The sequence below is a fragment of the Panulirus ornatus genome, chromosome 62, assembly GCF_036320965.1.
Source record: "Panulirus ornatus isolate Po-2019 chromosome 62, ASM3632096v1, whole genome shotgun sequence".
NCBI classification, from domain to species: Eukaryota; Metazoa; Arthropoda; class Malacostraca; order Decapoda; family Palinuridae; genus Panulirus; species Panulirus ornatus.
Genome location: NC_092285.1, coordinates 7,399,179 through 7,425,560, shown reverse-complemented (window position 1 = coordinate 7,425,560; position 26,382 = coordinate 7,399,179). Strand labels below are relative to the sequence as shown.

Below are 26,382 nucleotides of genomic sequence, written 5' to 3'. Positions count from 1 at the left end.
CACTTCCAATAACCTTTCTGTTCTCAAGAGTTGTGTCAACTGTGATACAAAAACTCCTAATGCTCCCAGCTTTGAATCCATCTGCCTTCAAATTTCTGTTGTACCCTCTAAAAGTTTGTTATCAACTTTTGTCTGCCCCTCCCCCCTCCAATTTTGTCAAATATACACAGTTCTTTGACTATTTGACTTCCTATCGTGATACACTGCTTTCTTGATATCCATACACTGAAATCCTCTATGTAGGGGATTTTAATGTACACCACTAGCACTAATCAAATTACACCTAGGATGACCTTGACAAGACCAAGGCCATTTACCTTTCCCTCCACAACAATCTGAAACAAATAATAAAAATTCCCAGTCATCACAACCATTCAATCCCCATTTTTGCTTCTGAACCCTCCAAGTATACACACATTAATTCTGTCCCCTTAGGGTTCCCCAGCTACATTATTTCTACCATTGGGTTATGCTCGCCCATCCTCAATTCTCCACATAAAATGGGTGCTTTGGTCTTTGGGAGAGTTCAGTGGTCATTCATGCACGACTTCTTATGACCTTCCCTGGAAAAAGTATTACTTAGATGGACATATAATGGCAATTACCTTGTCTGGGATGGAATCCTACATCCTTTTTTTCTACGAACTCTTTCTTCCCCTAGTCAAGGTTTGATTGCTCTTGCTCTGATCTCTGCCACACCATGGAAAAGGTGTACACTCTCCCCTTCCCCTGATTCTCATTCTCCTTTTGTATCTGCTAAGAACTACCCTCCAAAGCTGTTAAAGTCAAAAATACCTTCATATAAAAGGTGTTCTGGTATGACTTCTGACAACACTTTCTGGTTAATAACACCTCCAATAACTTTAGCAATTCAACTTTTCCCCTTCTCCACGATGTGATCATTTTATAACAAACTTCTCAACCGATATTGATTGAATCACTGCCATTGGTACCTTGTCCTCCTTAATTTCAATGTTCGATGATTCTGCACCTAAACCTCCACTCCATCTCCCACTGAACCAACGCTATTTATATTTTTCTTGTTCACGGTCCTCCAAATACTTTTCTTGCTCCGAGTAAACAAGATGCATAGAACACAGATGTCATACCTCCTAAAGCATTATGGGAGTGAACTTTTGAGATAGCTCCATTTCTTAGTCACCCATTCCAACTCCCTCTAAAGACCTTGACTTTTCCTTCTTCTTGGAAGCATGCCATTGTGCATCACACCCCTAAGAAAGGAGACCACTCTAAACTTCTGCTGTCTCAATAGTCTTTGAATCTCTCTATAACTCTAATCTTGCTCAAACATTTTGGATCCTTCACTTCTTTCTGATTACCAGTAAGGCTTTCACAGTGTGAGGTCTATATGTGATCACTCCTAAGGCTCACCTCTGATACTCCTCACTCCCATTTTTGGTAAATTTATGTCATGTGCCTCGACATCTTCAAAGCATCTGACGTGGTGTGGCACGTCTATTCTTTTTTTATAAACCTTCTCCCTTTGGATACTTTTGCATTTCTCTATTCCCTAATGTTAAGGTTATTCACTGGTTGTTCAATTGTAGCAGCTTCCCCCTTTTATCATATCAACAGTGGCATCCCTAAGGGTTCTGTCCTTTCGCATGCTCTTTCTTCTCTCCATATGATCTTCCCTCTTCACTTTACATACTGCAAGTCACTTGCCCTACAGTCCTGCTAATATTCATTCTCTCTCTCTTGCACTTCAAATATTTCTTCTATCCATGTGGATATGTGCATCATCTCAGAATAGGAAAGTAATGGAAAGAAGTTCGCCAATTAAATTCAATAAAGATTGTACAAAAATGCATATTTCCCTTGTATCTAAGTGTTCCTCATTTCTCCCAGGTTATTTTCAAAATATCGGAATTTTACTCTGTAATTGCACAAACATGCTGGCCATATTCTCCACTCTGAACTAAAAACCAATATAATCAGCAAATTCATGTCTGCAGGGATTTTATTCACCCTAGCATGGATTAGTGTTTACCTGCATGGGGTGGTTCTTTGTCCACAGTGCAATAAAAGCAGTGCAATAAAAGAAAGGGTACTCAGTGGTAGGATGATGACATATGGAATGTGGAAGGTGGGAAGTTGAGAAAGGGTACTCAGTGGTAGGATGATGACATATGGAATGTGGAAGGTGGGAAGTTGAGAAAGGGTACTCAGTGGTGGGATGATGACATATGGAAGGTGGAAAGTTGAGAAAGGGCACTCAGTGGTGGGATGATGACATATGGAAGGTGGAAGGTGGGAAGTTGAGAAAGGGCACTCAGTGGTGGGGTGATGACATATGGAAGGTGGAAGGTGGGAAGTTGAGGAAGGGCACTCAGTGGTGGGATGATGACATATGGAAGGTGGAAGGCGGGAAGTTGAGAAAAGGTACTCAGTAGTATGATGATGACATAAATTTTCTTGTGAAAGAGAAAAGAAAGATGTATGGCCATGGACAAGAGTGCATATGATTGGAGATATAAAAGAGAAAGTGACAGGAAGTCAAGAGAAATGTATAAGGGGTTGAAAACGAGGGCAAATGAGAGCAGAGTTAGCGAGTATCAGTAAACTTCAAGGAGAATAAGGGCCAATTCACACTACATGGTTTGTCTCTGTACATCATTTTTATGCAGAAATCAATAGAGCTGTTCACACTATACATTCTGTTTATCGTTCATCTTTCATATGGCTTTCACTCATGTGAATCAGATACACTTGGAACGAAATGTATACGTACAAAAAATTCCATACCTCCGCCGGTAAGTGTGAACACCGATATATATCAGTCACATGTTTACGGATGAGAGAGGATACTTCTGAACTTGCAGTCTGTCGCTGATTCTGGTCATTAACTACAACCAGTCCTGAGTGACGAGAAGTTGATAGAACAGGTCAGAGGCTATGAGGAACTTTATGACGTAAGCAACAGAAAATACAGTGATAACCATGCAAAAGAAAAAATATGGAGATGAACTGGAGGGAGACTGCAGAAATCATTATGATCTTCAACCGTATTTCACTATATTTTAACATAAAAATGTGACAAATAGCATTACTATTCTTCATCCTATTCATTACCATTCATAGGCTCTCTCTCTCAACATCCTACCCATTACCATTCATAGGCTTCCCTCAACATCCTACCCATTACCATTCACAGGATTCTCTCAACATCCTACCCATTACCATTCATAGGCTCTCTCTCTCAACATCCTACCCATTACCATTCATAGGCTCTCTCTCTCAACATCCTACCCATTACCATTCATAGGCTTCCCTCAACATCCTACCCATTACCATTCACAGGATTCTCTCAACATCCTACCCATTACCATTCACAGGCTTCTCTCAACATCCTACCCATTGCCATTCATAGGCTTCTCTCAACATCCTACCCATTACCATTCATAGGCTTCTCTCAACATCCTACCCATTACCATTCATAGGCTTCTCTCAACATCCTACCCATTACCATTCATAGGCTTCTCTCAACATCCTACCCATTACCATTCATAGGCTTCTCTCAACATCCTACCCATTACCATTCATAGGCTTCTCTCAACATCCTACCCATTACCATTCATAGGCTTCTCTCAACATCCTACCCATTACCATTCATAGGCTTCTCTCAACATCCTACCCATTACCATTCATAGGCTTCTCTCAACATCCTACCCATTACCATTCATAGGCTTCTCTCAACATCCTACCCATTACCATTCATAGGCTTCTCTCAACATCTACCATTCATCAGGCTTCTCTCAACATCCTACCCATTACCATTCATAGGCTTCTCTCAACATCCTACCCATTACCATTCATAGGCTTCTCTCAACATCCTACCCATTACCATTCATAGGCTTCTCTCAACATCCTACCCATTACCATTCATAGGCTTCTCTCAACATCCTACCCATTACCATTCATAGGCTTCTCTCAACATCCTACCCATTACCATTCATAGGCTTCTCTCAACATCCTACCCATTACCATTCATAGGCTTCTCTCAACATCCTACCCATTACCATTCATAGGCTTCTCTCAACATCCTACCCATTACCATTCATAGGCTTCTCTCAACATCCTACCCATTACCATTCATAGGCTTCTCTCAACATCCTACCCATTACCATTCATAGGCTTCTCTCAACATCCTACCCATTACCATTCATAGGCTTCTCTCAACATCCTACCCATTACCATTCATAGGCTTCTCTCAACATCCTACCCATTACCATTCATAGGCTTCTCTCAACATCCTACCCATTACCATTCATAGGCTTCTCTCAACATCCTACCCATTACCATTCATAGGCTTCTCTCAACATCCTACCCATTACCATTCATAGGCTTCTCTCAACATCCTACCCATTACCATTCATAGGCTTCTCTCAACATCCTACCCATTACCATTCATAGGCTTCTCTCAACATCCTACCCATTACCATTCATAGGCTTCTCTCAACATCCTACCCATTACCATTCATAGGCTTCTCTCAACATCCTACCCATTACCATTCATAGGCTTCTCTCAACATCCTACCCATTACCATTCATAGGCTCTCTCTCTCAACATCCTACCCATTACCATTCATAGGCTTCTCTCAACATCCTACCCATTACCATTCATAGGCTTCTCTCAACATCCTACCCATTACCATTCATAGGCTTCTCTCAACATCCTACCCATTACCATTCATAGGCTTCTCTCAACATCCTACCCATTACCATTCATAGGCTTCTCTCAACATCCTACCCATTACCATTCATAGGCTTCTCTCAACATCCTACCCATTACCATTCATAGGCTTCTCTCAACATCCTACCCATTACCATTCATAGGCTTCCTCACATCCTACCATTACCATTCATAGGCTTCTCTCAACATCCTACCCATTACCATTCATAGGCTTCTCTCAACATCCTACCCATTACCATTCATAGGCTTCTCTCAACATCCTACCCATTACCATTCATAGGCTTCGCTCAACATCCTACCATTACCATTCATAGGCTTCTCTCAACATCCTACCCATTACCATTCATAGGCTTCTCTCAACATCCTACCCATTACCATTCATAGGCTTCTCTCAACATCCTACCCATTACCATTCATAGGCTTCGCTCAACATCCTACCCATTACCATTCATAGGCTTCGCTCAACATCCTACCCATTACCATTCATAGGCTTCTCTCAACATCCTACCCATTACCATTCATAGGCTTCTCTCAACATCCTACCCATTACCATTCATAGGCTTCTCTCAACATCCTACCCATTACCATTCATAGGCTTCTCTCAACATCCTACCCATTACCATTCATAGGCTTCTCTCAACATCCTACCCATTACCATTCATAGGCTTCTCTCAACATCCTACCCATTACCATTCATAGGCTTCTCTCAACATCCTACCCATTACCATTCATAGGCTTCTCTCAACATCCTACCCATTACCATTCATAGGCTTCTCTCAACATCCTACCCATTACCATTCATAGGCTTCTCTCAACATCCTACCCATTACCATTCATAGGCTTCTCTCAACATCCTACCCATTACCATTCATAGGCTTCTCTCAACATCCTACCCATTACCATTCATAGGCTTCGCTCAACATCCTACCCATTACCATTCATAGGCTTCTCTCAACATCCAACCCATTACCATTCATAGGCTTCTCTCAACATCCTACCCATTGCCATTCATAGGCTTCTCTCAACATCCTACCCATTACCATTCATAGGCTTCTCTCAACATCCTACCCATTACCATTCATAGGCTTCTCTCAACATCCTACCCATTACCATTCATAGGCTTCTCTCAACATCCTACCCATTACCATTCATAGGCTTCTCTCAACATCCTACCCATTACCATTCATAGGCTTCTCTCAACATCCTACCCATTACCATTCATAGGCTTCTCTCAACATCCTACCCATTACCATTCATAGGCTTCTCTCAACATCCTACCCATTACCATTCATAGGCTTCTCTCAACATCCTACCCATTACCATTCATAGGCTTCTCTCAACATCCTACCCATTGCCATTCATAGGCTTCTCTCAACATCCTACCCATTACCATTCATAGGCTTCCCTCAACATCCAACCCATTGCCATTCATAGGCTTCTCTCAACATCCTACCCATTACCATTCACAGGCTTCTCTCAACATCCTATCCATTACCATTCATCGGCTATCTCTCAATTGGTGATTCATTATCAATCATAGGCTATCACCTATTCATCACCATTCATAACTTATTTCTCAACATCCTATTCGTAACCGTTCATAAGTTATCTCTCAACCCTGTCTATGCCCAAGGAAGAGAATTAGCGGGACTGTTCAAGAATTCTTTAAATTTTTCGCTTATAAGGAATGCACTTTGTGGAGCATTTCCTCCCTATCTAACTATGTCTTCATTTGGCACTTATGTACCCACACTCTTTTCTGCTCATAAATGAAACTCTTCTCATGCTCATCTAAAAGCAGCACAATTGCATTAAGCTGCTTCATAATATTTTCATGAGGCACCATGTCAAAGCAACTGCAGCATGCAGACTGATTGGATCCTAGATATATAGTGTGAACACAGTGACATTTTGCTGGAACGCAAACAAGCCGTAACCATATGAAGACAAACCATATACTGTGAACTGGCCCTAAGATGTTTTGGAGGGAAGTTAATGTGAGAAAATCAAGAAATCATACGGGAACATTAGTAAGGGGTGGCAACATGTAAGAATGAGGTGAGGAGATGAAGTGAGTATTTTGAAGGAATGTAGAATGTGTTTGATGATAGGGTGGCAGATGTAGGGTGTTTGGGTCGGGGAGGTGGGCAGTGAGAGAGTCATGGAAAGCGGTTTGAAGAGAGCAGAGGTGGTAAAAGCCTCACATGAGATGAAATGTGGCAAGGTGGCTGGAGTGGATGGTCCCGCAGCTGAATTTTCTAAGTTGGAGGGGTGAATGTGTTGTTAACGGTTAGTTATGATTTTCAGGGTAGGCATGAATTATGGTGAGGTTTTTAGGGACTGGTGGAATCCATGTTTAGTGCCACTGCATAAGGGCAAGGGGGACAAACTTAAGTGCTCGAAATACAAAAGTTAGCTGCATGGGAAAGAGGTGATTGAAAGATTGAAGACATGTATAGAACATAAGACTAGTGAGAAACAATGTGGTTTCAGGAGTGGCAGAGGCTGTGTGGATCAGATTTTGGTTTGATGAATGTGTGTCAGAAAGAGAGAGAAGAAAAAGGGATTTGCATGTGGCATTTATGGATCTTGAGAAAGCATATGATACGACTGACAAAAATCCCTCGAGGAAGAGCTAACGAGTATAAGGTGTAAGAGGTAAGCTAGTGGAAGCTTTATCAAGAGTGTATGGCATGTAAGCAAGAAGGAAGAGGAGAATGAGTGGTTCCAGGTGAAGGGTGATCTGCAGCAGGGGTGTGTGAGATAACACCATGTCTGTTAACTTGTTTATGGACAGGGTTGTAAGGAGGGTATATGCACGAGTCTTGGACAAAGGAGAGAGTATGAAGTCTGTGGGGAGTAAAGGGACGATCCAGAAAACGACTCAGTTGTTTGCTGATGACACAGCACTGGTGCCAGATACATGTGAGACTATGCAGAAGTTTGGGAGAGTATGTGGGAGAAGGAATTTGAGAGTAAATGTGAATAAAAGCAAGGCTGTCAGCTTTAGCAGGGCAGAGGAACAGGTTGGTTAGGATGCAAATGTGAATGGGGAAAACTTGAGGTTGGTGTTTTAGATACCTGGGAGTGGACATGGCAGCAAATGGAACCATGGAAGTGGAAGTGAGTCAGAGGGTGGTTGAGGAGGCAAAGGTTATGGAAGTATTGAGAAATGTGTGGAGAGAGAGTAATCACTGTCTGGGAGGGTATGTTTGATGGCATAGTAATCCCAACAATGTTGCATGAACATGCAGAGGAGGGCAGATGAGATGGAAATGAAATGTTTGAGTAACTAACGAAAGGGTAGGAGAGATATGAAATAACTAAAAGTATGTGGTTGAGGGAGCTGACAGAGGGTGTGCAGAAATGGTTTTAAAACATGGATAGAATGAGTGAGGAGAGGTTGATAAAAAAAAAAAAGGATCTATATATAGAAGAGGAGGGGACTAGAGAAGTGGAAGACCAAAATGGAGATGGAAAGATGTATGAAAGATTTTGAGCGACTTGCATCTAAACATGCAGGGGAGTGAAAAGCATGCAAGGGACAGAATGAACTGGATTCATATGGTTTACAAGCATTGACTTCCTGTCAATGGACTGTACCAGGGCATGTGAAATGACTTAGGTAAATCATGGAAAGGTCTGTAAGGCCTGGTTGTGGATAGGGGGCTGTGATTTCAGTGCACTGCATATATTACATGCAGTGGCGACAGAAATGGATGAAGGCAGCAAGTATGAATATGTAATGTGTATTTTTGTATATGGCTGTGCATGTACATGTTGAAATTCATATGTGTGAGTATGTGTGTGTATGGGCGTTTATGTATATTCATGTGTATGTGGGTGGGTTGAGCCATTCCTCATCTGTTTCCTTGCGCTAACTCACTGACGTGGGAGATGTCATATGTAATGCACTAAAACCACAGCTCCCTTTCCACATCCAGGCCCCACAGACCTTTCCATGGTTTACCCTAGACGCTTCACATGCCCTGGTTCAATCCAATGACAGCACGTCAATATATATATGTATATATATATATATATATATATATATATATATATATATATATATATATATATATATATATATATATATATATATATTTTTTTTTTTTTTTTCTTTTTTCTTTTCTTTCAAACTATTCGCGATTTCCCGCGTTAGCGAGGTAGCATTAAGAACAGAGAACTGGGCCCTTGAGGGAATATCCTCACCTGGCCCCCTTCTCTGTTCCTTCTTTTGGAAAATTATATATATATATATACATGGAGGTGAAATTGCACTTCAGCAGTTCATACAATTTCATCTAACATGTTATATTTCTATACATGTGGCATGACATGTTTCATGGAGACAATCCACCTCATCAGGTGCCAGTAATCAACAAAGTTATTTAAATCCCAACATCACACTTAATTCTGGCCATACAACACCAGTCTTTCTACGCCAAGCAGACAGTGCTTGGCCTGGAAAGATTGGCGTTGTACAGTGGGAACCAAGTGTGATGCTGGGACAGGAAGCTGTGGTTTTAGTGAACTGCATATGACAGCTAGATGATGGATGTAAGGGGATGTGGCCTCTCCTCATCTGCTCCTGGCACTACCTCATTAATGTAGGAAACAGCACTAAAGTATGAAACATATAGAAACAGACTCACTAAGGAGCCTACCAAAATGCCCAGCTTCCACTTCATTCAGTTGTTGTCCATCCTTCATAAATATATTAGATTACACGTAGAAATGCTGCCACAACTCTATGAAATTGACTCCCTCCTGGAAACAAAGGTTCACTAATCTATTATTTAGACTGAATGCTTTCCTAAAGAAGGGATAACTAGTGCTGATCCTGGGAAGAACTCCTGAAATCATAATAACATTAGTTTCTTCTCTGAAACATTAAAAAAGGCAGTGATATTTCTCCAGTAGCTCCTCTGATCTCTCCTTCAAGACACTGTTGTACCTACATGACAAATTATTGTTAGTGCCACCACAAACCTCCTCCACAGAGTCAGCAACATCATGTACGCTAGCACCTGGAAAACAAAATCTTCAACCACTCTTTGCAACACAACAAAATTTCTCACATCTGGGACCAACCCAACATAGCACCATTCCTAAATCCCTCCAAACCACCCACTTCACCCTTCTTTTACTATCCCATCTCACGTCTGTCTAAGAGTCCAAATTCTCCGAAAAACTGATCAAAAACATATCATGTTAATCATCCTACACTCAGCAACACAATGTGGATTTAGACCTCTTCACCCTAATACCACTCTAACTACAGTCCTCGAACAAAATATCCTGAAGGCTTCAATCGATCCAAACCCTTCCCCATTCCAGCATTGTATAAGTCAATATTTTCATAAATATTTTCCCTTGTCTCTTCTTTTTTCCCTTTCATAATCCTCTTTGTACTTCAATTAAGGCCTGGCCTTGATGGGGACATCTGTCCATGACTGATGCCTAAAAAAAAAGAAGAAAGAATCAACAGAGACTAGCCCAGTCCTCTGAGACATCATCACACAAAATGTACTTGACACAGCCCTTCAAAACAATGGCAAAATGAGGTTGGCCAACTTCATAGCTTCACTTCTAAAACCCTTTAGCTCTACAATACCATTCCCTGAGGAGCAGTTCAAGTCTTCATTCTCTTCCTACATGACCTTCCATCACCTCCAGCAGACCACTATGTGAAAATCCTCTCAGATACAGACATTACAATCATATCATCAAAGTACCTGACACTACACATGCAACAACAAACATTCAACACTACGTTACACAACTGGAACAGAGACCCACCCACAACAGAAAGGCTGAATCTTTCATATAAGACTTGAATTGTCCTTTTAACCCTAGACAGACATGAATCCAACCTGAGCCCTTTTGTCATCTTGAATTGGTAAGTGCTCTGACTCAATAAAACAACTTAGCATCACATACAAAACGATTGACATTCAACCCAACAACATAAAATTATTCCTTTATATAGTGACTGACTTGGCATGTACAAAACATCCCAATCATGGCTATCTTGGGGGGGGGGGGGAATAAGAAAATAAATGAATGAATAAAAAAGATAAAGAAATTATTAAATGTTCCTTTGTTTATAAATCTCACACTTAAAGGTAAAAAGCGTCCAGTAAGAGGGGAAAGATGAGAAAAGAAAGAGAATGCTATACATTTACCATTCAAGGAAAGGAGGTATCCTAACAGCCAATCCTCGTGATGTCAGTCTCCACACAGAATCTACAGGAAGTGACACTTAGATGCATGCCACAAGTACATGCGTTAATGGCATAGCTACACTCAGCTCACAAAAGCAGTGGCCAAAGCAATACCAGTAAACCAGGAGGGAGGCAACAACACCACCGCTGGCAAAAAGAGATGGTGGAAGAGATGTGATGCCTGAAGAAAAAATGGGGCACAAGGCTTTTCATTCCACTTTGGCAAATAGCGAGATGAAGGAAATGCCACCCTAGACATGCGAGCAAAATTTCACACTAGGGTGAGTAAAATCCCATATAGTTATGAAGTATCTACTTACAAGAAAGGCAATTATAGCACCTATGCTGCATCTACAGCATTTGGAAAGTGAATCATGTGATACTAATGATTTCGGGTGTGCAGGATAGCATGAACGAAATGATCATTTTCAACATGTTTGTACTCTTACACGGCTGAATGGAGGAAGTTTGATACTGAGCAAAGGTGAACATGTGACATTTGAAATGTTTGAGCCATACTGGAATCCCAGTTTGCTTAAAAACACAGATTTCTGTCAGGTAAGAGCTGCTCCAGCAGCACTAGACAATGGATGTAACACTGACACAGTATTTCTAAATTATCAAGTGGCATTTGGCGCTGTTCCCCACAGAAGGATACTCCAAAAAATGAAAGCTTATGGTGTTCTGGACAAAATGCTCTCTAACTAATGGTAAATTGAGAGAATTCAGACTGGAGTTAGGTAGAGGGGAGAGTGCTACAAGGAACTGTTCCGGGAAACTATTTTGTTCCTAAAATATGTAAAACAACACACAAGAGATTGTAAAATGCCATATGAGGATGTGTGCTAATTACACCAAAGTCTGGAAAAACATCACGAGAATCACAGATACTTTGCTACTACAAGAAGACTAACTACAGACAAGTTGAGCAGCCACTGAGGGACTGGCTTCTGAAATTGCATGAGTGAACACACTAAAGGATGCACAAAGGGATCAGAAATGAAAATAAGAATACAGGATGATGGATAAATATCATGAGATCTACAGGTCATAACATCAAACAAAGATATAAAAAAGGATTCATGGTACTGTAGTAACATTCATCTGTTCACACCTTTAATACCATGTATACTAAGCTTGGTCACTATTCTACAAAGGATATTGCTCCCGTCAAAATGTCTAAGAGATAGCAGTGCTAATCATGCTGCTGGGTTCCAAAATAAAAGCCATGAGAAGAACTAAATTTACTGGAGAAGAGAAGGATAAGATGGGATCTAATTTCAATATCCAGAAGTTAAAGCAGAAAAAAGGAAACTAACAGCGCAGTCTTCTTCAAATTGGAAGAGTTGGTGTTAAAGAAGATATTCACTGAAATATATCAGGAAAGATCCAGACTACATATGAGACGAAATTTTGGAAATATATCAGCTTAACCTTGAATCATTATTTTTGACTGAAATTATACAAAACTGGTATCAGGACACTAAAAACAATACTCGTCATCTGCAGATGCAGAGATAACATGAAAAACTCAACTTACGAGAATCTTGAGATCCCTACAAGGCAGGTAAGCTCTGAGGCAGAGGGAAATGATAAGGTGAAAAAATATGTAAAACTCATAAAAATATACAATAATACAAACCTTAGTTAAAGTAGGAGTAATGTAATGTAATGTAATGTAATGTAATGTAACATAATCAAGCCAAACCTAATGTAAAAGTAATGTACTGTAAAAATAACAAATCTAAAGTATCTTAGCCTAGCTTATCCAAATGTAACCTGAGGGTAACATAAGCTACAGAGACAGGATTATCCTTGCTATATCTTACCACATCCATAAAACATATCATACTTTGAGGGATAACTCTGCAGCCATCTGTCAAACTTTACTTAGTCAGTTTTAACAATCATACCAACATTTAACATCCTTATAGGTAGGTTCAAATTATAAAGGTATAAGTTTGTTGAGTATTCCTGGGAAATTATATGGGAGGGTATTGATTGAGAGGGTGAAGGCATGTACAGAGCATCAGACTGGGGAAGAGCAGTGTGGTTTCAGAAGTGGTAGAGGATGTGTGGATCAGGTGTTTGCTTTGAAGAATGTATGTGAGAAATACTTAGAAAAGCAAATGGATTTGTATGTAGCATTTATGGATCTGGAGAAGGCATATGATAGAGTTGATAGAGATGCTCTGTGGAAGGTATTAAGAATATATGGTGTGGGAGGAAAGTTGTTAGAAGCAGTGAAAAGTTTTTATCGAGGATGTAAGGCATGTGTACGTGTAGGAAGAGAGGAAAGTGATTGGTTCTCAGTGAATGTAGGTTTGCGGCAGGGGTGTGTGATGTCTCCATGGTTGCTTAATTTGTTTATGGATGGGGTTGTTAGGGAGGTAAATGCAAGAGTTTTGGAAAGAGGGGCAAGTATGAAGTCTGTTGGGGATGAGAGAGCTTGGGAAGTGAGTCAGTTGTTGTTCGCTGATGATACAGCGCTGGTGGCTGATTCATGTGAGAAACTGCAGAAGCTGGTGACTGAGTTTGGTAAAGTGTGTGGAAGAAGAAAGTTAAGAGTAAATGTGAATAAGAGCAAGGTTATTAGGTACAGTAGGGTTGAGGGTCAAGTCAATTGGGAGGTGAGTTTGAATGGAGAAAAACTGGAGGAAGTGAAGTGTTTTAGATATCTGGGAGTGGATCTGGCAGCGGATGGAACCATGGAAGCGGAAGTGGATCATAGGGTGGGGGAGGGGGCGAAAATTCTGGGGGCCTTGAAGAATGTGTGGAAGTCGAGAACATTATCTCGGAAAGCAAAAATGGGTATGTTTGAAGGAATAGTGGTTCCAACAATGTTGTATGGTTGCGAGGCGTGGGCTATGGATAGAGTTGTGCGCAGGAGGATGGATGTGCTGGAAATGAGATGTTTGAGGACAATGTGTGGTGTGAGGTGGTTTGATCGAGTAAGTAACGTAAGGGTAAGAGAGATGTGTGGAAATAAAAAGAGCGTGGTTGAGAGAGCAGAAGAGGGTGTTTTGAAGTGGTTTGGGCACATGGAGAGGATGAGTGAGGAAAGATTGACCAAGAGGATATATGTGTCGGAGGTGGAGGGAACAAGAAGAGGGAGAACAAATTGGAGGTGGAAAGATGGAGTGAAAAAGATTTTGTGTGATCGGGGCCTGAACATGCAGGAGGGTGAAAGGAGGGCAAGGAATAGAGTGAATTGGAGCGATGTGGTATACCGGGGTTGACGTGCTGTCAGTGGATTGAATCAAGGCATGTGAAGCGTCTGGGGTAAGCCATGGAAAGCTGTGTAGGTATGTATATTTGCGTGTGTGGACGTATGTATATACATGTGTATGGGGGGGTTGGGCCATTTCTTTCGTCTGTTTCCTTGCGCTACCTCGCAAACGCGGGAGACAGCGACAAAGTATAATAAATATAAATATAAAATGAATAAGTATGTATATGTGCGTGTGTGGATATGTATGTATATACATGCATATGTGGGTGGGTTGGGCCATTCTTTCGTCTGTTTCCTTGCGCTACCTCGCTAACACGGGAGACAGCAACAAAGCATAATAATGAATAATATAAATATAGTTACGTTCATTCACCAGTACCTCACAGCAAAAGCTATCACAGATCCTTTAAGCATGTACAGCATGTAAAACGTTTTATATTGTATTAAGGAGAAATTCAATAAGAGAAAAACTTTTATGTATATAAATCGTCCTTTTCAAACTCTGATAAAAACAAAATGTGCTTCCTTATTCATCTGGTTAGTTTTGCCTCTCCTTGCTTTATCACATCAATAAATAAATTTTTTTAAGATGCTTACACTTCAGACTCAAGGTGGATAGCAGATTTAAACTGCAATCCCAAAGGACATCATAAAATTTTCCTTTGTCTTAAAAACCTTTACTCAATTTACGAAGATCTCGCTCCCAACTGGCTCCAGAGATAAACAAACTCAAATTAGGCATGAAGACCAAAGTCTTACAGGTATCAGACTGCTATATTCTTTACCAAAACAAGTAATAATGAATTCTGAAAAATTCATTGAATTTCTTTTACAAATACTTAAGTGAGACTCAATACCCTTATTAGATACCTAAAACTGGACTTTAAAATCTTTAGAGTAATCTAAAGTGTTAAGAAAATGGGATTCAAAAGAAAAGACTAGGAAAATGTAACACATAAAGTATGTTCTAAACAGTATTAGTAAAAATATCTAAAGAGAAATTAATATTATATTTATATACATAAACGATTTCAGAAAAATTTCTCTTACATATACACACTGTATTGTTCTCATAACATTTATATGTTGTGGTGTTTAACTGTGATAACCCTAAACATGTGAAATTAAAATTGTTTATCATCAGACAGTATAGAACTGGTACGTAGTGGCTGGTTGGATGCAAATGACCAGCGAGGTATATCACCAGTACTATCCGCTTGGGTATAGGGAGGTTTAGTGAAGGCTGCATAGTGAGCCAGCACTTTAGTGGTTGTCAAGTTGCACTCCTCTGACCAAGGTAGTTATCTTATCTTTCTGTCTCATCTATACGTGAACTACTGGCATTCTGTCCACAAACATATAACCTTTCCTTGTCATACATAATGTCTAAAAAAACATACCTCACACAGCACATTCTTTGTAACTCTAGATTTTCCTGTAATGAGCACTATGTGCTAGCCCTACCTTTCGGCAGAATGGTAGGAGCAATAGATAGAAGATGTAAGTAGAAGCATTTAGGCAGAAACATTAGGTAGAAGTAGTAGGTAGGAGCATTAGGTAGAAGTAGCAGGTAGGAGCATTAGGTAGAAGCAGTCAGGTTGAACATAAAGTGGGAGCCTCAGCAATCACTGCACAAGAGTTGCCCTCTGCCAGTGACCTGTTAAGGGTGAGGTGCTAAATGCTAAGAAGTGGCACTGGAGTTCCCTGGTTATGGAGACTATATTGCCATGGCCACCCTCTTGAGAAAGTTCCAGATGGGAACATGCATCAGAGATACAGATAGATAGTAGAGAATTGCATACTGCATTATCATTCACATGACACAATCACATGTAATATGTACTCTGAGCTATGTATTTATAGCTGTTTTAGCAAAGCCCTTTTTATTCATCTTAACCCATAATATCTCTCTGCTTCATAACCCTCCTCACTAGCAAGTACTTTAAAAAACTGACAAGATTCATTGGTCTTCTACAGTAGAACCCTTAAACTAAAATATTTTGCTGCACCCCTGAAGGAGATGACAACATAAACCAGTCTTTGTCTCATTACAATCTCATCATTGCACGATCTCAATCACCACGTTACACAAAAGTTAACAATTACCCTAGTTAGCAACTGTAGATCTTAGACTTAAATCAATTCAATTCTAAAAATCACTACTATTCTTGTTAGAGCAAACAAAACTGCAAAACATATAGTTTTGCTCTGTTTCAGTATTAGCTCTGGATACTGAAAGACTGTTCTACAGTGTATAAGTAACAGTTGCAGAGCATAATATTGAGCACTATAAATAAGCCCTTGCTCAATATTCAATTAGGTTGGTGGTAAAGCTCTAGTTTTGGGGTGCCACAGAAGTAGCTTCGAAATCTGGATGAAACATTTATCAATGGACTCTTTAGAGATGGCACATTTAATTCAGATGGAGTAAATGCATTACTGTGCTATATGAAATAAAGTTTGATACATATAAAATGGGTAGGGCTTTTGAGATGAGGGAAATTTATGAGGTAGAAATGAAAATATTTATGAAATTTACCACATGCTAGCTAAACCAAAGCAAACTTGAACATATCCAAGGCCAGCACATCATAAAATGAGCATACCAAACACTACTTGTGGCTATGTTGTGACCCTTCCTCATAGCTTACCTCTTCTATTAGTCTATATCTCTGATGCCCATTCCCTCCAGGAACTTCCTCAAAGGGGTGACCACAGCAAAAGTCTTCATTATCGGTGAACTCAAATGCTGCTTCTTAACAGTGCCTCATGCTTAACAGGCCACTGAAAAAGGGCAACTCACGTACAGTGTTTCCAGAGGTTTCTAACTAATGTTACTATTGACTTCTGCTACCTAATATTCCTTCATAATGCTCTAACATACTATTTTTATCTAATATTTCAACCCAATGCATATCGAACCTAAATAGCAGGAATCTATAATGCAAATCAATGCAAGATTGTTACTAGGGACAAGCACGTCAACAATTATTCAACTTTTCAACAAGAATGCAATCACTTTATCCTGATAGTTCCAAAATTATCCACAGTACCCTTAACAAACATTCTCCATTATTCTAAAATAAAGATTTGGACCAAAATAGAAAAATATAAATATCAAATATATTCAAATCACATACATAAGATAATAAATATCAACCAATTAATTTCCTCTTAGCCATCATATAAAGAAATAGATTAAATACTGTATAACAGTATCAACATATATAAATTTCAATAGGTTGAAACCTGTAAAGATAGCTTATGATGTCAACAGTCATAAACATCACCATCAAACAGAAGGAACATTTCAGATATGGAACTGTAACTGAAGTAATGTTTAATGTATATGTTTTAAAGCCTTATACACAATATTCCATTCTGGTGTGCATTCAACTACATTAACAAACAGCCAAATGGAAAAGAATGCATAAACAACAGCTTCATTTATTCTAGTGTTCAAAACTGTTGATGTTTATATAGGTTAAATGAATTCCTATGCATTTCAGCAACTTTTCATTTCTTTAATCCTAAATCTTACCTTAAACTCATAGCTCTACTCATAATCATGTATGTAGTATACGATAAAAAATATAGTCAAAAGTAAAGATTTCCCACTCTATGTAACATTAACTAATCAGGAATCCAATAATATGGGTTTCATCCAAGTTTGCGTTGGTTGTGTGGTGCCTCTAAATTGGAACTACCCAAGGAAATACAGGTAAGAGAAAATGTAAGAGTAGGTAATACAATCATAAATATTCAAACGATCCCAGGAAGATCTCACTAATTCTCCCTAGAAATAAGAATTTACCTACATAACATTCAGTTTGAAATATACCAGTCACATCCATGACTATGTCACAAATATCAGAGAACAGTAACAAACCGGCAACATATCTAATTGACAAATGAGCTGGTACAGCAATGTTTGACAAAAAGAATGAAAAAAATTCACTGTCAATGAAAGACAAAAATAATAATTTTCCCTTCATACTCTCATCAGACTGATCTGCCAAACAATGATAATCTTTTAGACAGCAAAAAAATGAAGTTAAAACACTACTTCTCTTTCATGAAGTGAATGAACATCGTAAAAGAATAATAAAACAAGAAATAAGTAATATAAGCCTTAACCATGGAGAAATGAAATCTTGCGGTGGGAGCGTATTAGCAAGATAGCAGTAATCACTACCCACCTTGTTCCATGAGTCTCTTTTGACTCAGATGTTTACGTAGTTTGATTGCATTTGCTGTGAGGTTATATGTACTTTTCAGTTAAGCATTACTGACCTCGGCCCATTTTCGTTATTACTTTAATTGTAGGTGAGTGATGATACGATGATTGATAGCTTGTTTTACTTAGCGATTCTCCTGTAGTACATATATAATGCCCACACAAAAACCAATGTACAAACAAGTAAAACAATGACACATGATGACAAAATAGTTGACAACTTTATCAATGATTTAACTTAAATAGTTAGAACAATACAAGCCATACAGATCAAATTACTACATTATTCTTTCTCCCATCCCCTAGGATAGAAGTTATAGTCTTACTTTGGTAAAGTAATTATGAAATATTTTCTATGTTCTGTATTCTTGTTCCACTATTCCTGAAAGAGTATGGTTAACTTTACAACTTAAAACTACTATTACAGTTACATTTGCCATTTAATATTTGTTCTTAATATTCATTCATAACACTCAATGTATAGGTGATAGGTGTAAAACCTGGGATAGATATCTAGGTCACATAACACTTCTCAATCGAAGCTGCTTTGAATAAAAAGACAACTGTTCATATGCAAAATTAAGTCCACCAATTTAAGTGCTATGGCTGCACCAATCAGCATTTAGCTAAGTGAATATTAGTATTACAACTCCCCTCCTAAGGTGTCAAGTATATTGTTACTGAATAATACAGCTTAAAATGTTTTATCAACTTCAGAGTCACTTCCTTCGATACATAAATCAAAATTACGTACTTCTTGTCTCTTTCATGCATTTCTCACCATTTGTCATGTATTGTACCATCTGTATATATAAGACCAACCAGCCTCTTCTTTGGCATTAGTCTTTTTCATGTTTTCATCATACTGTTTCTGTTTTTCAACTCCATTTATGTATTACATCTCTATCATCAAAAATACATACTCATGGAAGACTAAATGGACATCATCAATAAAGCTATCAACCTTTGTGCTGTCTTCACTGAACAAGTCAGAGTATGAAGGATGGACCAAGTTCCCTTTGGCAACCCTCAGTCACCACCACTTCACTTGTTTGTAGATTTCTTTTGTGTGTGTTTCTATGCATATAGAGGAAAAATGAATAATAAAACAAGCTCTCGATCACTCTTCATCACTAAGCTATATTCACAGTAATAGTGTCATAAGGATGGGCCAAGATCAGTAACGATAAACTAATCAACACGTATAACAACACCAATGTGTGGGTTGAAACAGTTTGATCAATTAAGTAATAAAGGGGTAAGAGAGAGGTGAGGTAATAAGAGTGTGGCTGAGAGAGCTGAAGGTGTGCTGAAATGGTTTGGACATACAGAAAGAATGATAAAGGAGAGGCTAACAAAATGGATGTACATGCCAGAAGTGAATGGAATAAGGAGACGGGGAGACCAACTTGGAGACGGAGTGAGAAAGATTTTGAGTTATAAGGACCTAAACATGCAAAGGATAAAAGGCGAGCATGAGATACAGTGAACTGGAACAATGTGGTATACAGAGGTCAACATGCTGTTAATGGCCTTAACCAGAGCATGTGAAGCAGCTGTGGAATACCATGGAATGGTATGAAGAGGGCCTGGTTGTGGACAGGGGACTGTGGTTTCAGTACATTACACATGACAGCTGGAGAATGGATGAGCGAATGCAGCTTTCCTTTGTTTTCAGAATGAAATCGCTCATGTGAGAACCTGTGATCAAGTATGAAAAAACTATTATCACAACAAAGGTCATAATGAAACTACATAAATATCTTTAGAAGCGATGGAGACTTGAAGAACAAGGATGTCACCCTAATATAAAAAGCCAGTACATCAAAACACTAGATAAAAGAGGTGACACAACTGCTAGCAGGGACATGTCTACACCAGGCTGCTTTCAGACCTTACTGCTATCTTACCAATAAACTCCAAATGAAGTACTGATATTTCTCCCAGGCTCGTACCACTGGTTTCTTATTTAATTTCTTTTATCTTTTTCTTACGATTTTTTTCTCTTATACGAAATGCATTTTCATATTAAAATTTAGACATATAAGATATAAATTAGTGTTTAAGAGACTTATCTGGTCCAAGCATCAAGGTGAACTAATTAATGTATCTTAAATCATTGCACCAAATATTGTTCTACCAGCTCCTAAGAACACAGCTTCTGGCAATTTGGATTACACACGCTGTGTATGCTGGTATATGAAGGCCAATTTCAGCAATCTTCAGCATATCCCGAGGTTTTGTCACACACCATGATTTACCATAATATTCAGTATTATACTCAAAATATACTAAAGACATTGTCATACTGTTGTCATACTCCTGCCATACTGTCAACATACAGTTACTGGAAAAAAACACATCCGAAAAACATTAAACACACCCATCAAACAAACACTTCTCACCAACTAAATGCAAATGACAGCAACTTTTACATTCATTTCTAATCAACATCATAAACATCATAATAAAGTTTAAATATATTTAACTGATTTCCTAAACTGTTCCCCTACTTTCATCCCACATTTCCCCAAATCATTGTATACCTCCCCACTTATTGTCATTACCTCCTTATGTATCAGAACATTTTATGTTCTGATTCATGCCCTCCTAGTCTAAATCACATCTACTAGTATGAGATCTATTGCCGTGCATTTCTTCCAAGTCCATGATTATTCTAATGGAGCCCTTAAATTGTTACCATATCAATCTATTACAGCAGAATGGTACATAATGCTCCAAATCACACTCTACAACCTAACTGTATTTAATAAACACAACACTACAGTCTGAATAATTTCTACTAGTATGAGGGATCTCTCAACGTGCACCTCTGACTCCACACACTACTCTAGTGGTGCCTCTAAACCGTTACTTTACCAATTAATTTTGATAAAAAGTATATAATCCTCCAAATTTCACTATGCAACTCTATCTTATTCACTAAAATCTTTCTTTCTTTTCTTTTTTGCTTTGTCGCTGTCTCCCGCGTTTGCAAGGTAGCGCAAGGAAACAGACGAAAGAAATGGCCCAACCCCCCCCCCCCATACACATGTATATACATACGTCCACACACGCAAATATACATACCTACACAGCTTTCCATGGTTTACCCCAGACGCTTCACATGCCTTGATTCAATCCACTGACAGCACGTCAACCCCGGTATACCACATCACTCCAAATCACTCTATTCCTTGCTCTCCTTTCACCCTCCTGCATTTTCAGGCCCCGATCACACAAAATCTTTTTCACTCCATCTTTCCACCTCCAATTTGGTCTCCCTCTTCTCCTCGTTCCCTCCACCTCCGACACATAAATTCTCTTGGTCAATCTTTCCTCACTCATTCTCTCCATGTGCCCGAACCATTTCAAAACACCCTCTTCTGCTCTCTCAACCACGCTCTTTTTATTTCCACACATCTCTCTTACCCTTACGTTACTTACTCGATCAAACCACCTCACACCACATATTGTCCTCAAACATCTCATTTCCAGCACATCCATCCTCCTGCGCACAACTCTATCCATAGCCCACGCCTCGCAACCATACAACATTGTTGGAACCACTATTCCTTCAAACATACCCATTTTTGCTTTCCGAGATAATGTTCTCGACTTCCACACATTCTTCAAGGCTCCCAGAATTTTCGCCCCCTCCCCCACCCTATGATCCACTTCCGCTTCCATGGTTCCATCCGCTGCCAGATCCACTCCCAGATATCTAAAACACTTCACTTCCTCCACTTTTTCTCCATTCAAACTCACCTCCCAATTGACTAAAATCTAATACAGTGTAACTCTTCCCACTAGAACAAGGGATCTATCAACATGCACTTCCGCAAGCCCATATCGCATTTTAGCGGTGCCCCTAAACAGTTACTTTGCTTATCTATTTTCATGCTTTATAATGCTCCGAATCTAGCTCCAAAACTTTAAGTGTATTCACTAAACACTATATTACACTATTTTACAGTCAAAATCACTTCTACTATTAAGAATTATCTATTAACATGCATTTTTTCAAAATCCATATTCTAATGGTGCCCCTAAACCGTTAACTTACCAAACTATTTCAACAGAATAGCATATAAAGCTCCAAATCACACTCCATAACTTTAAATGTAATCACAAAACACTATATTAAAGTCAATATCACTAGTACTAGAATGATGTATCAACATGCATTCCTTCCAAATCCATATGCTATTCTAATAGTATCCCCTAACTGTTACTTTATCAATCTAGTCCAATAAAAGGAAATACATTACTCTATATAACATTACTTGAATCCGTTAAATGTGACACAAGTGTAAATTACATTACGGGGATCTATCCGTAAATTACATTACAGGGACGAGGGATCTATCTACGTGCATTTCTTGGAAGTCCAAGCATCATTATTTCCAAGTGGTGCCTCTAAACTGTTAGTTTACTAATTCATTTCAACGGAATACAAAATAAAGCTCCAAATTACACTCCACGACTCTACTTCTATACACTAAACTACGGTCTATATCACTTCTACTGATATGAAAGATCTATAAACATCCATTCTTTCTATATCCTTATGTTACTCTACGGCCAAAGGAATACTGAATAAAGCTCCAAATTACACTCCGCGACTCTACTTCTATACACTAAACTACGGTCTATATCACTTCTACTGATATGAAAGATCTATAAACATCCATTCTTTCTATATCCTTATGTTACTTTAGGGGTGCCCCTAGAACTATTACTTTGCGCATCCACCTCAACAGAATAGTTTATATGGCTCTAACTCTAGTTTATATGCCTCCAACTCTAGTTTATATGGCTCCAACTCTAGTTTATATGGCTCCAACTCTAGTTTATATAGCTCCAACTCACACCTCTTCAACCCTAATCATACTCAGTATACATCATTAATTATTCAGACTCAATATCCAATGCCGACAGAGGCACAGGAGCCCCATCTACCTTTACCCCCCCCCCCCCAGACCTGAAAAGTATCACACAAACTTAACCAGCGTCTCAGACCTGAAAGTATATTACCTAATCATATTCACTAAACATAATCTATTATTCAAGACTCACTCAACATCAGATGCCGACAGCGGTACAGGAGCCCCATCTACTTTACCCCCCACACACCCTAAGACCTGAAAAGTATCACACAATCTTAATCAGCGTCTCAGACCTGAAAGTATATTACCTGAAAGCCACTGAACTCCACCATATACCATAAGATTATTTAAGTTTCCCCTCAGGTTGATGAAGTGGAGAGCAAGGTAGGCGTCTGTCGGGTCTATCATTTGACAACAGTGAACTTGGTTGTTACGGGACTAAAATAATTATCTAATGGCGGCGTCTTGCAATGAGTAATTAAACTACTCATTTAGAATGATAAGTTTCCCCTCAGTTTGACAGCATTTCCTTCCCTTCAGGCGACGCGTGGGGGGGTAGTGAAGGGGGGGTTGGTCAATGTCTATTAATAGATACAAACAATGAACTTGGGAGATAACGGAACTAAATCATTTTCTATGAGATGACATCTTGTAGTTACTAACTACAATATATATTTAAAATGTGTAGTTTTTTTTCTCTCTCTCCACCTCAGTATGATGAGGAGGGTCCACAGTACACAAGACCAGCAGGGCAATTTTACTGTCAATTGTCGTGTTTACGTCTGAGCGTAAACACTGTGAGTTTGAGATACGGGACTAAATAATTTTCTATGGATTACATCTGCCATTGGTTAAAGACTAACTAAATTGTTTATACTTGCCCTCAATTTCATGTGTAAAATACATAATATAAATAGAATATAGATTTCGTTCCAATGACCTATTTACGTCTGAATGTAAACAGTGAACCTCATAAGGGATAGATAGTTTGTGTGTGTGGGGGGGGTGCCTTCCAGTAACTAATTACTCTTCACACCTCAACTGTGGTTTCCCCTCAATTTAAAGACAACACGACACAATACAAGCATTATAAGTTTCCCATCAGTGACCTGTTTACTTCTAAATGGAAACACTGAACTTGAGAGATACGACACTAAACATTTTCACAGTGGGCGGCGTCTTGGAATAACAAATCACACAACATACCTAAATTGTGTCATTTCCCCTCATTAGGACGAGCACAGTACATAACCATCAGCTGTGTCAATTTCTTTTCAGTGACCCGAGTCGGTCAGTTTACGTCGGAACGTAAACAGTAAACATGAGAGATAACGGGACTAAATATTTGTTTACATTAGCGTCTCATGATAATAATAAGTTGTAAAGAATATAGTTTGATATTTAGTGATAAACGTCTTCCAATAACTGACTGTAAAAATAATGGTGTCTTATATTAAATGTTAGTTCGAAACATGGCCTGGAATAATTACTTAATAGGTGTTAAGTCTTAAATACAAAAAAATGTACGACCTGTACCTTTCCATTTGAGACTAAAGCATTAGCTATATAGCATGTACATCTTAATTATCAAGCCGTAAGTGCTATTATGATTTTTTTTTGCTATTTCTCTTTTTCCAGAGGAGTAGGACCCCATCTTTTGTAAGGGATGACCCGGATGCCATTGGTGAGAGTGGGAGAGTCTTACGGGGAATAAGGGCATACACACTGCCTGAGGGTAGTCATTATGGAACAAGAGGCCACCTGCTGCAGGAGATATATTGACTCAAAATCTTTTTCACTCCATCTTTCCACCTCCAATTTGGTCTCCCGCTTCGCCTCGTTCCCTCCACCTCTGACACATATATCCTCTTGGTCAATCTTTCCTCACTCATTCTCTCCATGTGCCCAAACCATTTCAAAACACCCTCTTCTGCTCTCTCAACCACGCTCTTTTTATTTCCACACATCTCTCTTACCCTTACGTTACTTACTCGATCAAACCACCTCACACCACACATTGTCCTCAAACATCTCATTTCCAGCACATCCATCCTCCTGCACACAACTCTATCCATAGCCCACGCCTCGCAACCATACAACATTGTTGGAACCACTATTCCTTCAAACATACCCATTTTTGCTTTCCGAGATAATGTTCTCGACTTCCACACATTCTTCAAGGCTCCCAGAACTTTCGCCCCCTCCCCCACCCTATGATCCACTTCCGCTTCCATGGTTCCATCCGCTGCCAGATCCACTCCCAGATATCTAAAACACGTTACTTCCTCCAGTTTTTCTCCATTCAAACTCACCTCCCAATTGACTTGACCCTCAACCCTACTGTACCTAATAACCTTGCTCTTATTCACATTTACTCTTAACTTTCTTCTTTCACACATACTACATACTGGCCCTGGTCGACTATGGCAGGGTGTTCCTCTGCTACATCCTGGCCCTGGTCGACTATGGTAGGGTGTTCTTCAACACACTGGCCCTGTGTGGCCATGGTTGCAGTGGTGATGAATATTTAGCCATGATGTTTTTGTCGGCTAAGGCCAATATGTTTAATATATCCCCCTAACAGCCATGAACTACCCACTTTGAACCGTTAAGATATATTGTCGTACAATGTTTTACCTGCTTTTTACAGTAGGCAAAGTCACGTTTTCCCTAGTCTTCATAGCCCTCCCCACTACCTTAATCCAACCTTCCCCTCCTCCCCCCGTCACATTTTCCCTAGTTTTCATAGCCCTCCCCACTACCTTAATCCAACCTTCCCCTGCTCCCCCCCCCCCCCAAGTCACGTTTTCCCTAGTCTTCATAGCCCTCGCCACTACCTTAAAACAAATTTCCCACACTCCCCTAAGTAAAGCAGCATTACATAATATATTCCCATCACATCAGCGACCAATTCATTCACATCCGTCAAGTAGAGCGAGTCCATTGGGGGCCATTACCCGTGGTGCCCTTAAACTGTATATTGCCACCTCCCCCTCCCCAAACAAAAAGGTATTCTATTGCGAATATTGAGAAAAAAATATTGGGAAAAATAATATTCAAATTTCACAAAAAAAGTATTTCGC

General features: G+C 39.4%; 1 protein-coding gene across 6 annotated transcripts in view; it reads right to left on the bottom strand.

The window, feature by feature from the left end:
* LOC139745803 (uncharacterized) overlaps positions 1-24,597 on the bottom strand; it is a 28,493-nt gene extending 3,896 nt beyond the window's left edge. The window contains exons 1-3 of one of the 6 annotated variants that reach the window (XM_071656374.1): positions 23,608-24,019; positions 16,825-16,957; positions 2,753-2,879 (exon numbers count right to left, since the gene is read on the bottom strand). The gene's annotated coding sequence lies outside the window, so the exon portion shown is untranslated. Of the gene's footprint in view, positions 1-2,752; positions 2,880-16,824; positions 16,958-23,607; positions 24,020-24,505 lie in introns of those variants that run through there. The other 5 variants (XM_071656372.1, XM_071656375.1, XM_071656377.1 and 2 more) reach the window with 5 other exon arrangements.
* Between the last annotated feature and the right edge of the window lie 1,785 nt (positions 24,598-26,382).